General features: G+C 40.2%; 1 protein-coding gene across 11 annotated transcripts in view; it reads right to left on the bottom strand.

Annotated features, from left to right (window-relative positions):
- Positions 1–13228, bottom strand: part of PER2 (period circadian regulator 2) — a 44549-nt gene extending 31321 nt beyond the window's left edge. For 4 of the 11 annotated variants that reach the window (XM_062583280.1, XM_062583278.1, XM_062583289.1 and 1 more), the window contains exons 1-4: positions 13182–13228; positions 5721–5781; positions 5268–5321; positions 3573–3733 (exon numbers count right to left, since the gene is read on the bottom strand). The gene's annotated coding sequence lies outside the window, so the exon portion shown is untranslated. Of the gene's footprint in view, positions 1–3572; positions 3826–5267; positions 5322–5720; positions 5782–6184; positions 6332–6351; positions 6494–12556; positions 12767–13181 lie in introns of those variants that run through there. The other 7 variants (XM_062583286.1, XM_062583281.1, XM_062583279.1 and 4 more) reach the window with 7 other exon arrangements.
- Between the last annotated feature and the right edge of the window lie 105 nt (positions 13229–13333).

Genomic DNA, 13333 nt, shown 5'->3' with positions numbered 1-13333 from the left:
TGTGTTATTAAAAAAAAAAAAAAAAAAAAAGCAGCTCTCAGGAGTTTAAGTAAAGAGAATCACCAGCTGACAAAAGAAATGGGTACTGCCCTACAGATGGTATCATATGAGTTTTCTGCCTCTTGACATTTGGTGGAAACTTCTGTCAGGGAACACTTGCAACCAATTACTGCTGTGTCCAATTAGCTCCCTAACAGAGCTTCTGCAGGTCTGCCCACAACAAGTCTCTATGCAGTTCCTACATAACTATGTTCCAGGGACTGCAATTTGGAGCCCAAGGACAATAGTACCAGAGATGAAATGTATACTCCAGTGATGGAGACGGGGCAAGTTTAACCTCCTTTTTAAAGGCATCTTTTATTACAGCTGCCTCAACTTGTAGAGGTGGAATCATATTCTTATCTAGGACTTGAAGATTTATGTCACTGAAAGTCAGTCTTATGTAAAAGTCCTTCGGTTTGAAAACCTGAAAAGCCTCAACACCACTAGCACATACCAGAACAAGGAGTACAGGAAGAATAAGGAGGAAAGAACAGAAAATCTATGATACATTTCCAAGAGCTTTGGGGGAATGCCCTGATGCATTACCAAAAGTGCTGAAATCTCAAACACAGCACAGATTAGTTATGTCCATAATTAGCTAGGGACTGAATGCAAAAGAGAAGCAATATTTAAATCCACTCATCTTTGATTGCAACATTCTGTAGCACCAATCAAAAAAAAAAAAAAAAAAAAAAAGCGCCGCCCCACTGTTGAAAAACAAGCATGCATAATGGATAACGGTACATGGAGAGGTGTGGAGTTCAAGGTGAAAGAAGAAAGCGCAGTTTCTAAAACAAACCTTTATAATTTTATATTAAAAAAATACAAAACAAAAAACCTCACATACCCTACATACACTATCCCAAGCATCAGTAATAACAATACATGCCATAATTTTGGAAAGATTCTTCAAGAAGAGATCAGAACAACTATGAGAAAAGCACTGACTGGCAGTTACGTTGTGCTCTATGTCTGTAATTTTAGGTAAGAACAGACTGATGCATCTGGCTAGAATTTACTCTCAGACAGAAGAATACCTTAAGTGAAACATCTGCATGCATAGGCAAGCACCATGCTAGCACTTCAGTAATACAGAACATCAGTCATCTCAAAGAGAATAATTAATATTATAACTGATCTCAGTCAAAATGCCATAATAAGTTGCACATATCCATTCCATTTATATGCTTGAAGAGGTTCCAAATAATAACCAAACAAGAATGAAAAAGCAAGAGCTAGCACAATTTCCCAGTTTGAGGATGTTAATTGCATCCCAAACTGAGCTCAGTAGAGAAGTACAGCTTGCCGCTAGGAAATAGAAGAGTTTTTAGGCTTGATTTTGAGGTAAGGAAGTTAAATCCAGTTTTGTTTACTTTCTGTTACATCTTTGTAAGATGTAAAGTGTTTCTGTTTTGATTCTGTAAATAAATACTTGTTTTTAAATCTGAAATTGTCAGAAGTTACTCTTGATTTTAAGGTAAACGGCTCACAAAAGCATCCTACTCTTCCTGGCAAGGCAAACTTCTCAAAGTCACTCTGTCAGTCTAGAGCTCTCAATACCCGTAAACAGTTTATTAAAAGGCAATATACATCCACTTAGCACTAACGTAGGCATTAATACCACCAGGTTAGACATGCACAAAGCATCTTCTGGCTACACATTAGCTAGAAGTTCCTTATCCTCCAGCAAGACATCAGAAAGAGCTTGAAGTTTAACAGTCTCCGAAGACAAATGGACAATCTTTGAGGAAATAATAGCTTTATGCTTTTGAGAAACTCTTCCAAGAATTTGGGCTAGACTGTAAAATACCAAGGAAAGAAGTTCCTTTTGAAAATATGGCACTTAAATTCAGAAGTCTGGTCTCAGCATGAGCCTGCTTGGCAAAGAACAGATTTTTCCAGATTACCTTTCATGACACAAACTTCATGTCTAGCACTGGCATTTAAAGGACAAAAACTGAGAATTCAGAGCCAAGATGAACCAAGTTAAGAACTGAGTAAGAAGAGAACATTTCCAGACTCTGAAGATCTCTTTGGTTCTAAACTTGCAACCAATAGGAACTTCTTATTTAAAAATGAAGCAAGAGGTCCACCATGATGTGAGTTATGACACTTTCAACCATCTTAACATCAGGGGACTGTAACTGTGCTAGCAACAATAGGAGACATTTCTCATGGTCAGGATTTAGTTTACTGGAGGTTTTACTGACAAGGCGACTTTTCACATGTCTTCTGAAAGACTGCTTTGCAAATGGTAAAATTTTCTCATTTGTATGAAAAGTAACTAGCAGGGATTTAGTCATATCATGCAGCTTCAGAAAAAATTGAAAATTAACATCTACAATGAATGCATTCTGCCTATGCAATTAGACAGTAATTAAATGCTTGGCAGCAACACACTAGGGAAAAAAAAATTGAAAAAACTCAAATATTAATCATCCAGAAATGACTTGTCCATCTTTATGGCTTCACCGGTAATAGCTCCGAGAGCTCCACTTTTTGTAGCGATAGAACAATTAACAGAATATCTTCAGTGGGACATTTTCTAGGAAGGCAAAAAAAATCCCAAAACAAAACAAGACGAGAACTAGTTTCAGACTTCATTATAGGAAAAAAATCACAAAACATCTATAGCAACAATTCCCAGCAAGATTTTTTGAAAAAACATTTTTTGAACAGATTCCTGTTGTACAAAATTCCCCATCGCACTACAAGCCATCAAAAATGAGTTTTGTGTGTGTGCTAGGATTTTTTATTATTCTTGATAATTACATTGACATAACCTAGAACATCACAAGTGTTCTATAGAAACTGGATTTCACAGTGTTAATTTCACATTTTGCTGGTGAAGAGTCACAGTTCAAAAAAAACCCCTGAATACAGGACTATTCTAAATTGTTGTACGCTTAAGGAGAAAAGAGGAAAAAAGAGGGGGAAGAGACAGTTGACCTAAAAAAAGACAAAAAAAACACACACACAAACAAACAAAAACCAACAACCTTATTCTCAAAGTTCAGCTACTTTTTTCTGCCTAAATTTGACACCATCCTTACACCTATCCCCCACCCCAAATAATTAAAGGTTAATAGTATCTCTACACAGAGGATCATCATAATTCACTGATGCTTAGAGCTGCCATTCACTTTACATTGGTGGAACTGACCCAGAGATAGCCTTTGTCAAGAGCCATCTAAGTGCCAAACCCTGAATTTCTAGCAGGTTCTATGCAGGAAGGGGTCAGCACAAGCACCGGGGCAGGCCCCTGCATCCATTGAAAGGCTGCTTCTGCCCACAGTAAAGAAACTCAAATCTGAATTTGAGGATAAGTATGGTTTTACTCTAAAAGCCTCTCATCTTCAAACAATGCAGTCCCGTAGTTTATATCCAACAAATAGTCCTGAATGTGTGTGTTTATGACTGAAATTATAGTTTTAAGATGAAATAAACATACAACAGTATATTTTCTGCATAAACTCTACAGGAAGAGTGCATCTTTCTAATATTAAATCATAATCATTTATGTTCCTTACCTGTTTTTTCTAAGAAAGGTTGATAAAAGTGTATATCAAGTCCCTTTCCAGCTAGCATCAAAAGCATGAAGTGCCTAGGTCCAGAGTCTCCCACATGCATTTAATTCTTGTCTCATCCTCTTCTACTGGAAATCTTTGATCATTACAGAGTCCGGACACCTCTAAAACTATAAAATATAAAAGAAATACCTGGGCCCCCCAACAGTGTCCTCTTCAAACAGATACCAGAGAGATGCTCACAGTTATGTCACTCCTACGCAGATAAATATTGGTTAAACATGGAACTGTCATCCAAAAGAGACAATTTTGCATTTTAAACACTTTTGGTCTAGAGCAAGATCTTGTAAAGCTTTAAAATAACAGAACCTTCTACACTAAGTATGTTGGAACACGTCACTACACAATGGAGTTGCAAAATAAAAATCAGAAGTTCGAAAAGGCAAATTTCTTTGTGTGGCAAATGATTACATCAATTTAAGTGCTGCACTTGAACATGCACAAGGAACGTTTGGAATAAAAATTTTGGAAAAGCTCTCAAATCCCAAGCTAGCCATTTTGGAAGACAGTCCATGCTAACATGCCTTAATTTTAACATCTGGCAGAGGCATAGCCTTTAAGGATATTTGTGTTGGCCAGACTTAAGATAGAATTTAATCACATCATTCCATTCTGCATCACGCTGCAAAATCAATGAGAGTTTTGCAAGTGTCAGATTATGATACAAATCTGGGTACAGGTTAGTTCCTTATGTTTTGCTTCATCATAAATTGGTAAGACAGGATTTAAATAAGTTCTGTATCTCTGACCATGAGAAGTATTGGAAACAGCTTTATGCAGAGACACTTGCAAATTTTACATTTGTCAGCACATACACTGAAAACATGGAATGGCTTTCGCTATTAGTTCAATATTTATTTAAAGACAGCCTTTCCAATTCCCTCATGCCAACTCATCTCCTTGTAAGTCACATTTTCCTTAATGGAAGTTAAAACTTAATTTCATTAATCAAGAAAATTTATAAGAAATTAGCCATAAGGATTTGTCTGACTAACTTATGAAGTGACATAGCACCCATTTAAATGGCTCCATCACAAGATTTTCCATAGATACTTAACCATTAAAAAGGTTTACACAAAACAAATTATAGGTTTTAAGAGGACATATGCAGTAGTTTCATGTTCCATTTGAATTGGCTATAATATTGGCTTCACCTACTTAGGATGCATTTAGGAAGAGATTGAGAGAAAACAATCTTTATTTCTTCTTAAAAATCTCACACTAAGTCTTTTCATAGTCTAACTGAAAGCTAAGACAAATCTACATCAAAAGGAATTTATCTGAAACAAAATAAAAGCCATTCAAATGAGTCACTTGATCAGTTAAAGTTAAATCTAATCTTCTGGTTCTGCTATTTATCAGAGGAAATATGCAGGTGACTGACTTAATTCAAATCCTAAAGAGCAAAAAAATTTCTTTCTGCCAAGAATTTCTCCTTATGGATCCTTAGATGAAGCCAACAGAACATCCATGCATGGCATCTCAATAGGGGTTTTCTACAAAAAGTCATTTTCATCGGTATAGAAAGAACATTGAACTTGTGACATTTCTTTTGATACTGAGGTATATTTATTTTAAACATAGAAATAAGACTTCAAATATTAGAAAAGAACAAACAGCCTGCTTTAGGGAACACACCTGTATTACAGGATCCCAGCCAAGTTCACTGTCTGGAGAAAACTGAAGTCACACCTGCAGCATTAAAGTAAGAACCAACATTGTCAGTTTTAATAACTTTTAACAGTTCAAGCTTTGTAGCTGTGGAAGAACAAATCTTTAGTCATTTAGACAAATTAGTAGATTACTGTGCAGCAAACAGTGCTGATGCAGCACTTGATACTGGATGCTACACTAAATCATTTCAATTTCCTAAAAATGAGAGAAGCCAGATCATTTCCATGTGCTTAATGATTTATACAACAGGTCTTTCTCAAGTCCTGAATATCTTTATATTTCCCAGCATCCTGATAAGACTACAGCTCAAGAGAAGCATCCAAAGCAGCAACAACAAGCAGAAAGTCAGTTCAGACTAACTGAGAAAGAAGTGGTATTATAATGGCTTTCTTGGGTAAGTGTATGTAGGACACTTACCTTAATGAAGACACTAATTATGATCTGTTCAAATCAGGCAGAAAGCATCATCCACACGTTCCTGTAAAAAATAAATCCATATAGTTCTATAAGCGATTTTTAAAAAAATCATTTATGAAAAAGCAGATTTTCTTCAGGAGTCTATTAAATAATGAAATGCAAAATGAACCACAGAAGACAGGTATTCCAAGCATGAAGAACAGTTATACATACACACATATAGGTATAATGTGTGTGTGTGTGTGTATGCATAGCTATATATATATATGTGTGTGTGTGTGTGTGTGTGTGTGTGTGTGTGTGTGTATGCGCATGTGTGCACACAAAGACTACAATTCAAAGCGGAATATGAGAGTTTATTTTATTCCTAATATCATTTACTATTATTGTAAGCTAACTTCTGAATTGTTTCCTTGAAAATGCAGAGTAACTGTTTACTGAATTCTGTTCTCTTTTGTACTTACAAGACAACCCACAAAATTCCATCTATGTAAGAAGCCAGTCCCCAAAATAACCCCCAAAAGTAGTCAGCGCAGCCGCTTGGTCACCTAGCAGCACTTGCTCTCTTCTCTGCCAGGCCATGATCAAAGCTTATTTTATCCTTTCAGGTAAATAGTCTTGGTTCTGTTACCACCCAAAACGGTGCGCACGTCTCCACAGGGGGATGATTTGTCCAGATCTTCAACAGCAAAGAGAAGTCATCTTCCGCAAACATATATCCTCACTTTAAGCAATAGGCCATGACGCAGAACTAAGTTTAATTGCCAACAGATTTAGCATTTTCTGCGGAGAACACAGAAATACACCCTTGACATCACAAGTTGCTACAGGCTTACAGGCTGTGTCCAGACATCTCTGGAAGAAGCTAAAAGCATTTACCACACCTGCCCCAAGCTAATTTCTAGACATCCTTCAAACCTGTAACTCTATAATAAATTTTGTATACTTCATAAAGATGAACTAAAATGCTTTGTATTAAATGCAATTTTAAGAGATATTTGATTTCTTTTAAAGGAAAATTCTATTCTTTTCCTGAGCAGAACTAAATATGACTGGAGAGATTACTAAACAGGAGAACAGTAGTCAAAAACTCTGAATTTGCATACATCAACTCTTGTCCTGTCTGAGCAAAGAAACCCATGTGATACATTAGAGACTATACTATTCATTACCGAAAGGAGGGAAAATTATCACCCCCATCAGGCAGTCATCTACCTCACCTTTACTTCAGGTGAAACTAGATCTTCTAAAGTATAACATCATATTTCAACTTAAATATTTGTTAACATCACCATTAAACATTATATTTGAAGGCCTACCACTTTCCTCCCATTACTCTTTAACCAGAGCTGAACTGCAACAGCATCTGAAGATTTCAGCCAAAATCAAAGTCCCATTCTGGAAGCCCCTATACCAAAAAAACTGTCTGTTTGTTACTAATATGACCCCCACTGCATCACTAATACACCCCACAAAGTGTGCAAGCTAATAAATGTTATATAATTATCTTAAGAGCTGTATATATTAGCACCGACAAATAAGTGCTTCAGCCACACAGGAATCCACAGCAGAGACAGTAATTACTATACCCAGAAGAAAGGGAATTTAAGTCAAAGTAGTGCTTCATATACTGAAGACTTTTGTACAATTAGAGAAATTAAGTAGGGAAAACTAAGACAACAGGTACACAGAAGTACGTACATGAAATACACGGCTAGGCACAAAAAAAATCATACTAAGATACAAAAGCTGCAAGGAATAAGGATAATAGGAGGCAAGAACAACAAAAGAGAGGCACTGGACATCCTAACCACTTCATCTTGTACCCCTAAGCTTCAATTATGCCAAATACAGCTGTTACTTAACAGCAGAGTACCTCTATGCAGTTTTAGAAGCACATGACGTTCAAAAGACAGGATAGCTTTAGCTCAATTTTTAATAAGCTACAGCTTTAAACACCTATACAAGGAAACTTCTAGCCACTATATCTGTAAGGAAATAAATAAATAAATAAAAAGCATAAAGAATTACCACACTACACTCAACAACAGCTAGAAGCAAAACCTCACCATTTTTCCCAGTCATTTTGGCATACAAACTTATTCCCTTCCCCATTATCCTGTCTTTTCAAGATGAACCTTTTTACTGCTTGCATAGAACTTCTACAGCTTGCTTGTGGACTCTGCAGAACAACCTTCAACTCCTGCCCACAAAAGCACATTCTGTGTACATTTCAGACTTGCTCTTGGGAAAGAATGAAGGAAAGGGAAAAATTGCGCTCACGATTAGTTATCTCAAGGAAGGTAAATTTAGCCTCACTTCTTACTATGCCAGTATGCTAGGCAGCAGTGTTTGAACAGCAGATGAAGTCACATGCACAAAACTTTCCTTGGCCTTTTAGTAGCTTACACACACACACAACCACTCATAACCTCACTCGCATATGTGGATAAATAGAGAGAACACGCTCTTCAGAGCCACTGGCCAGGCAACTTGCACGAAGCTTGGTAGATCGCTGCTGTTCCTCAGCAAATCTCTCAAGAGGGAAAGAGCACTGAACAAGAAGACTTTGTACTAGCCAGTACAAGCCTAACACAGGCATTCAGACACAAAGACCATATCTACATTTAAAGGATGGCTTTGGAAGTAGCAAACAGAAGCACAGAAGCACTGATCTGCCTATGTTCCAGCACTGAAGGCAAGCAGGCTGCAAGCAGGCTGCCCAAGCGCGCCTACTGATCTACTAAGTCACTTACTAGTGCACCACATCACAGGAATGCGGATTCCCATGTGTTTGGGCACTTTCCTACTACATACGGTTGCTGGTTCATTGTCAGCAAGAACAAAACATGCTACAGGGAGCAGCCTGTCTCCACACAGCCTTTGCAGTCATACCCAAACCATCTGATCCTCCTTCATTTTGGTCTTCTCTGCCATACTGTGTTTCACACAAGTGGCCTAGGGCCACAAGAAATCTCCACACGAGATGATAAAAATCACTAGCCTCTAAAATGTGCTTTTAACAGCCACCTTTTTCTCCAGTACCCTTTAAGCATGTTTCACAGAAGGATGCATTTCACTTACAGCTAAAAAAAAAAACTTGCATGCCAAAATGGGAAATCATTATTTACCTACCAAAAGTTGACAAGCAAAAGATTTGCTTTACTACCAAAGGTACCACAATAATATCCTGCCCTCCGTCATAGCAGTAGTTAAGTTTGAAACGACTGTTGTGAGGCAGCAAAGGGGTCAGGCACCTTTAAACACTGGGCAGAACAACAACTGCACTGCTTTAAAGTCTTCCATTTACTTGAACATTTTTCAAGTAAAAGTCCTTTAAATTAATAAAACTAACAATAAAATAGATATTAATTGACTCATTTGCTCTTCAGTGCTTAAGGAGAGAAGTTAATGTAATAAATATTGACGCAATTTAAAACTTGCAGAATAGAGATGTAACTGGATGTAAGAAATGTGACTCCAGCAACAAGAAAACCAAGGTAAAAGTCTCTGTGACCCGTCATCCTCATAAAGGAATTCTGGGGCATGCAATCAGAACTCAGGACACAAAAATCCATTTTCAGAAACACCTGATTACCTCGTAATTATGATGTGGTAACATTATGAGTATAATACAATGTCTACAGCACATTCATGCCAAGTATTACACAACATCTTGGTAAGAACATGATGTTCCCTTTTAACACAGGCCAACTATAGCAACCCTCTATAAAACACTACAGTCGATCTAGACTGGTGATAACTTACTTGTTGTGCTGGCTAGTGATAACCTATCTGCTTTTCCACAACACCACACCACCTATACCTTGTCCCACAAAAGCTTGCTTCTACATCCACACTTTAACAGGTAAAAAGCTTTTCTGCAGTAAAACACCTTTTAATAGTGCAAAAATGTTAAAGAAATAAGGGTGTGGCAAGAATCCAGCAAAAAGAAAATTGGTCTTTATCAGTCTGCATCAGTCTGGGACTAAACTAAACACTTCCTGGTCATAATAAAGCTCAAAGTAGAAGAAAGTTTCAGAACTCTGTTTCCAAGTAGCTTCCCTATTTCACTGTATTCACCTACTTTGGCTCAACTCCATCATAATCTCAATTTACTCCAAAAAAAAATATGATACTTCCCAGGAGAAATTAGTATAAAAATATATTGTCCAGGGATAGAATCAAATAAGTTTATGTAACAACCTCAGCTTATCCAATATTTTCATCTCAGTGACTGAAAAGACATGCTGAAAATAAAAGCATCATGATAAGAGTTACTGTACTATGTTCTGTCTTCATGTCTCTCTGAAGGGACAAAGGGGATAATAGTAAGCTCTAAAAATAAAGTAGATCACTTAGATTTCTTATATTTGTTTTAAAACATGAATGCTATCTGTGAAAATCTATAACAAGTGCTAGCAACTGACAAATAAACAGACAGGAAAACCATATAGTCTTTGGATCACAAGTAAGACCTGAAAACATGCCAAATCTGAAGAAAGTATAGAAAAGCCGAAGCTTTCCACACCTCAACTTCTTGTATCTATGGATCAGGTCAAGCTAAACTACACTTTACTTCTCCACAATGCAAGATAGGCCATATTCTCTTTTGACATTAACCCTTGGAAGTGATCATGCAAAAACGGAATTTAAAGTTCAATGCAAAAATTGGCTTAAAAACAAAACAAAAACTAAACAAAAAAAGCCACCCTAGTTTAAACACACATTAAGTGACCACCACATGACTGAATATCATACATACAGTCCAAGTAGCAAATGTCAAGAGTCAAAGCAATGCATCAGATTAATGACCCATCTAGCCCAGTAGTCTGTCTTAGGCAACAGGGAAAGGACATGCAATTTAGGAAAAAGGAGCTTGACCAGTTGCTACACTCTATTTCCCCTAGCAGCCACAGTTGTTTCACTAGAGGTATCAGGGAGTACATCCCTGTTTACTCCTTTTAATGCTCATTTATCATAGTCCATAAGTTTGCCTAATCTTTTCGAACCTGCTGGTATCACTTGCCTCCATACGCTCCTGTGGCAACAAGTTGCAACCACCTGCTGCGCAAAGCAGTACTTCCTTTTGTCCATTCCATGCAGCCCTCCCAGTTTCACTGAGGGCCCCTACTTCCAATACTGCTGACTTGGGTGAATAACAGTTTTTGCACTTGGCTTAAAAACTGCCTTTGTAGGCAGTCCCATACGCCCTTAGCCTTCTCCTCTCTAAATGCATTTTTTTAAAATTACTTCTTCTCACACGGCATCTGCCTCACCCGTTGATCATTTTAGTTGCCCTTCCCTAACTTCCCGGTGAAGTTAGATTCATCTGACTCACAACATTGGACATTTATGTCAGCTAACCAACTAAGGCATTCTCATTTCTACTTTGAGCACCTGTATGAAACCAGGGGGTGGGGGAGGAAGCAGCATGATTTTTTTTTTCTTTCACTCTGGGCCAAAGGCTCCATCTTTTGCATTATGTCTTTCCAGTTAGATAAGCTGCCTCCCTCAGTCCAGCAACAGTCAAGAACAAGAACGCCGCACCTCAGAACAGTGCCATAATCACCAGCCTAACAGCAAAGCTTGGATGAACAGAGGATGCTATCCAGTTCTCTAGCAAAGCTTCCCCACCGTGCAAAAACAGTGCAAGTTTCTGCAAGAATGGGCAAAAAGAGCAAGCAAACACACACAAACTGAGGCAAAATGGAAGCTGACATCACAGAGTAATGATGCGGGTGCTCTCCCTGACCTGAATCAAATTCCAGGCCCCACTCTTGGGGTTTTGTATTCAAGAACCACTGGATAAAGTGTATAAACAGCACTATGTCCAAGGCTAAGATCATGGACACATACAAACATTGAGAAACCCTAGAAGATAAGAAAAGTTTAAGACCAATTTCAATGCCTCAAAACCATCTAACATAAAACAGCATCTATTTCTGGACTAGGGTGACAGGATCAAATCCTTAGCTGCCATTAGTCTGACATGCTTCAGTTTAATCAACATCACTACATATTCAAAACCATTTGTATTTAAGTGCCTCACTACCACCTTAGCAGTTCATTTTGGATTTTACTTTGACAACAAGCAAAAGCTGATTCCAAAAGATATCTATAGTTCTGAGAAATGTTAACTACCTTATGTCAACCATAAACAATTTCTGTGCTTAGAACAATACTGGCAACCTGAAACAGTTTCTCAATATAACAGAGCAGTTTCTGGTACTATTCTTGACTTGACCAGACAACTTCACTGCCAAAGTCATCACAAGGTTTTCACCTTTATTTCCCCATTATTTGTTATTTTTTAAAAAATGGTAGATACTCATCAAGTCAGATGTGTAAGACTGCAAACCTCAGAACCTTACATTTGGGAAAAAAAAAGAAAAAGAAAAAAGCATCTCACAGCCTAAAAAAAAAAAGGAAAGAAAAGGAAAAAAAAGGAGAAATATATTTCTTCGAGTTACTGTGCATCACACAAAAACAATTTCAAAGGCCTCCTGCTTCCTTCCGAGTACCAAAGACCTCATAATGATCTCTCTGGGAGCTTTTTCAGCTCCTGCGGTAGACAGAAAAATGCTGTCTCCTACCCTAACCTACCACAAGTAGTCAGTTGAGAAGTGTCAGCTTGACAGTTACCACACTGCTCATCTATTTGCATGAAGCTGTACTTACATAAACTGTTTTGTAATCATGCATGCACTAGCATGCAACTAATGTCAATAGTAGCAAAACCACACAGTCTCAAGGAACAAAGTCTGCTTGCGGGTATTGCAGGGAACATTTAAAAAAAAAAAAAAGGAAAGAAGCCACACGCACACACAGAGTACCTGTTGCCAATTCATACGTTTCAGTAGCACACTCTGTTTCTGCTGCTGACTGCCATATAGCTCCTCACGTGGGAAAAGCAAGCAAGCCGCCCAGGCCACCGCACGCAGCGCTGCTCCGCCGAGCGGAGCGACGAGCCGCGGTTACCGCCCGCCGGACCGCGACGCTCGCGCCCCCGCGGTGCCGCCGAGCCCGCTCTCGCTCCCGGACCCGCCGGCTCCGACCCGCCGCGCAGACGCGGCCGGCCCGAAGGGATGGCGGGGGGGGGGGGGGGGCACGGCCGCCGCTCGGCGCCCCCCCCCCCCCAGCCCAGCGAATGGCGGCGGGGCGGGCGGTGGCTCGGGGCCGCCCCTGCGCTCGGCCCCGCGGGGAGCAGCGGCAGCCCGCGGCGCCGCGAGCCCCCGGCCCGGCCGGTCGCCCCGGCAACCGGAGAGCCCCGGCGCGCGGGCACTTACGTAACGCAGCCGGCGGGGGGGGGAAGGGGGGGAGGGGAGCGGCGCGGCGAGCCCCCGTCCCCGCGGACGCCCCCGCCCGCCGCCGCCGCCGCCCCGCCGCCGCGGCCGGGCGCGAGCCGCCCCCCGGGCCCGCGCGGGGCGCGGAGCCGCCCGCCGCGACCCCCCGGCTCACCCGCACGACGCGTCCCGCCGGCGCGGCGCAGCCCGGCTCCGGCTTCATACAGGCAGAAACGTGACTGGAGCCGGAGAGCCCGCCCCGCCCGGCCGCCCATTGGCCGCCGGCGCGTGACGGCGTCCGCGGGCGGGGGCGGGGGCGGCTCGCCC

Source organism: Rhea pennata, chromosome 9 (genome assembly GCF_028389875.1).
Source record: "Rhea pennata isolate bPtePen1 chromosome 9, bPtePen1.pri, whole genome shotgun sequence".
Lineage (NCBI taxonomy): Eukaryota > Metazoa > Chordata > Aves > Rheiformes > Rheidae > Rhea > Rhea pennata.
This window is presented reverse-complemented; position numbering and strand designations above follow the sequence as displayed.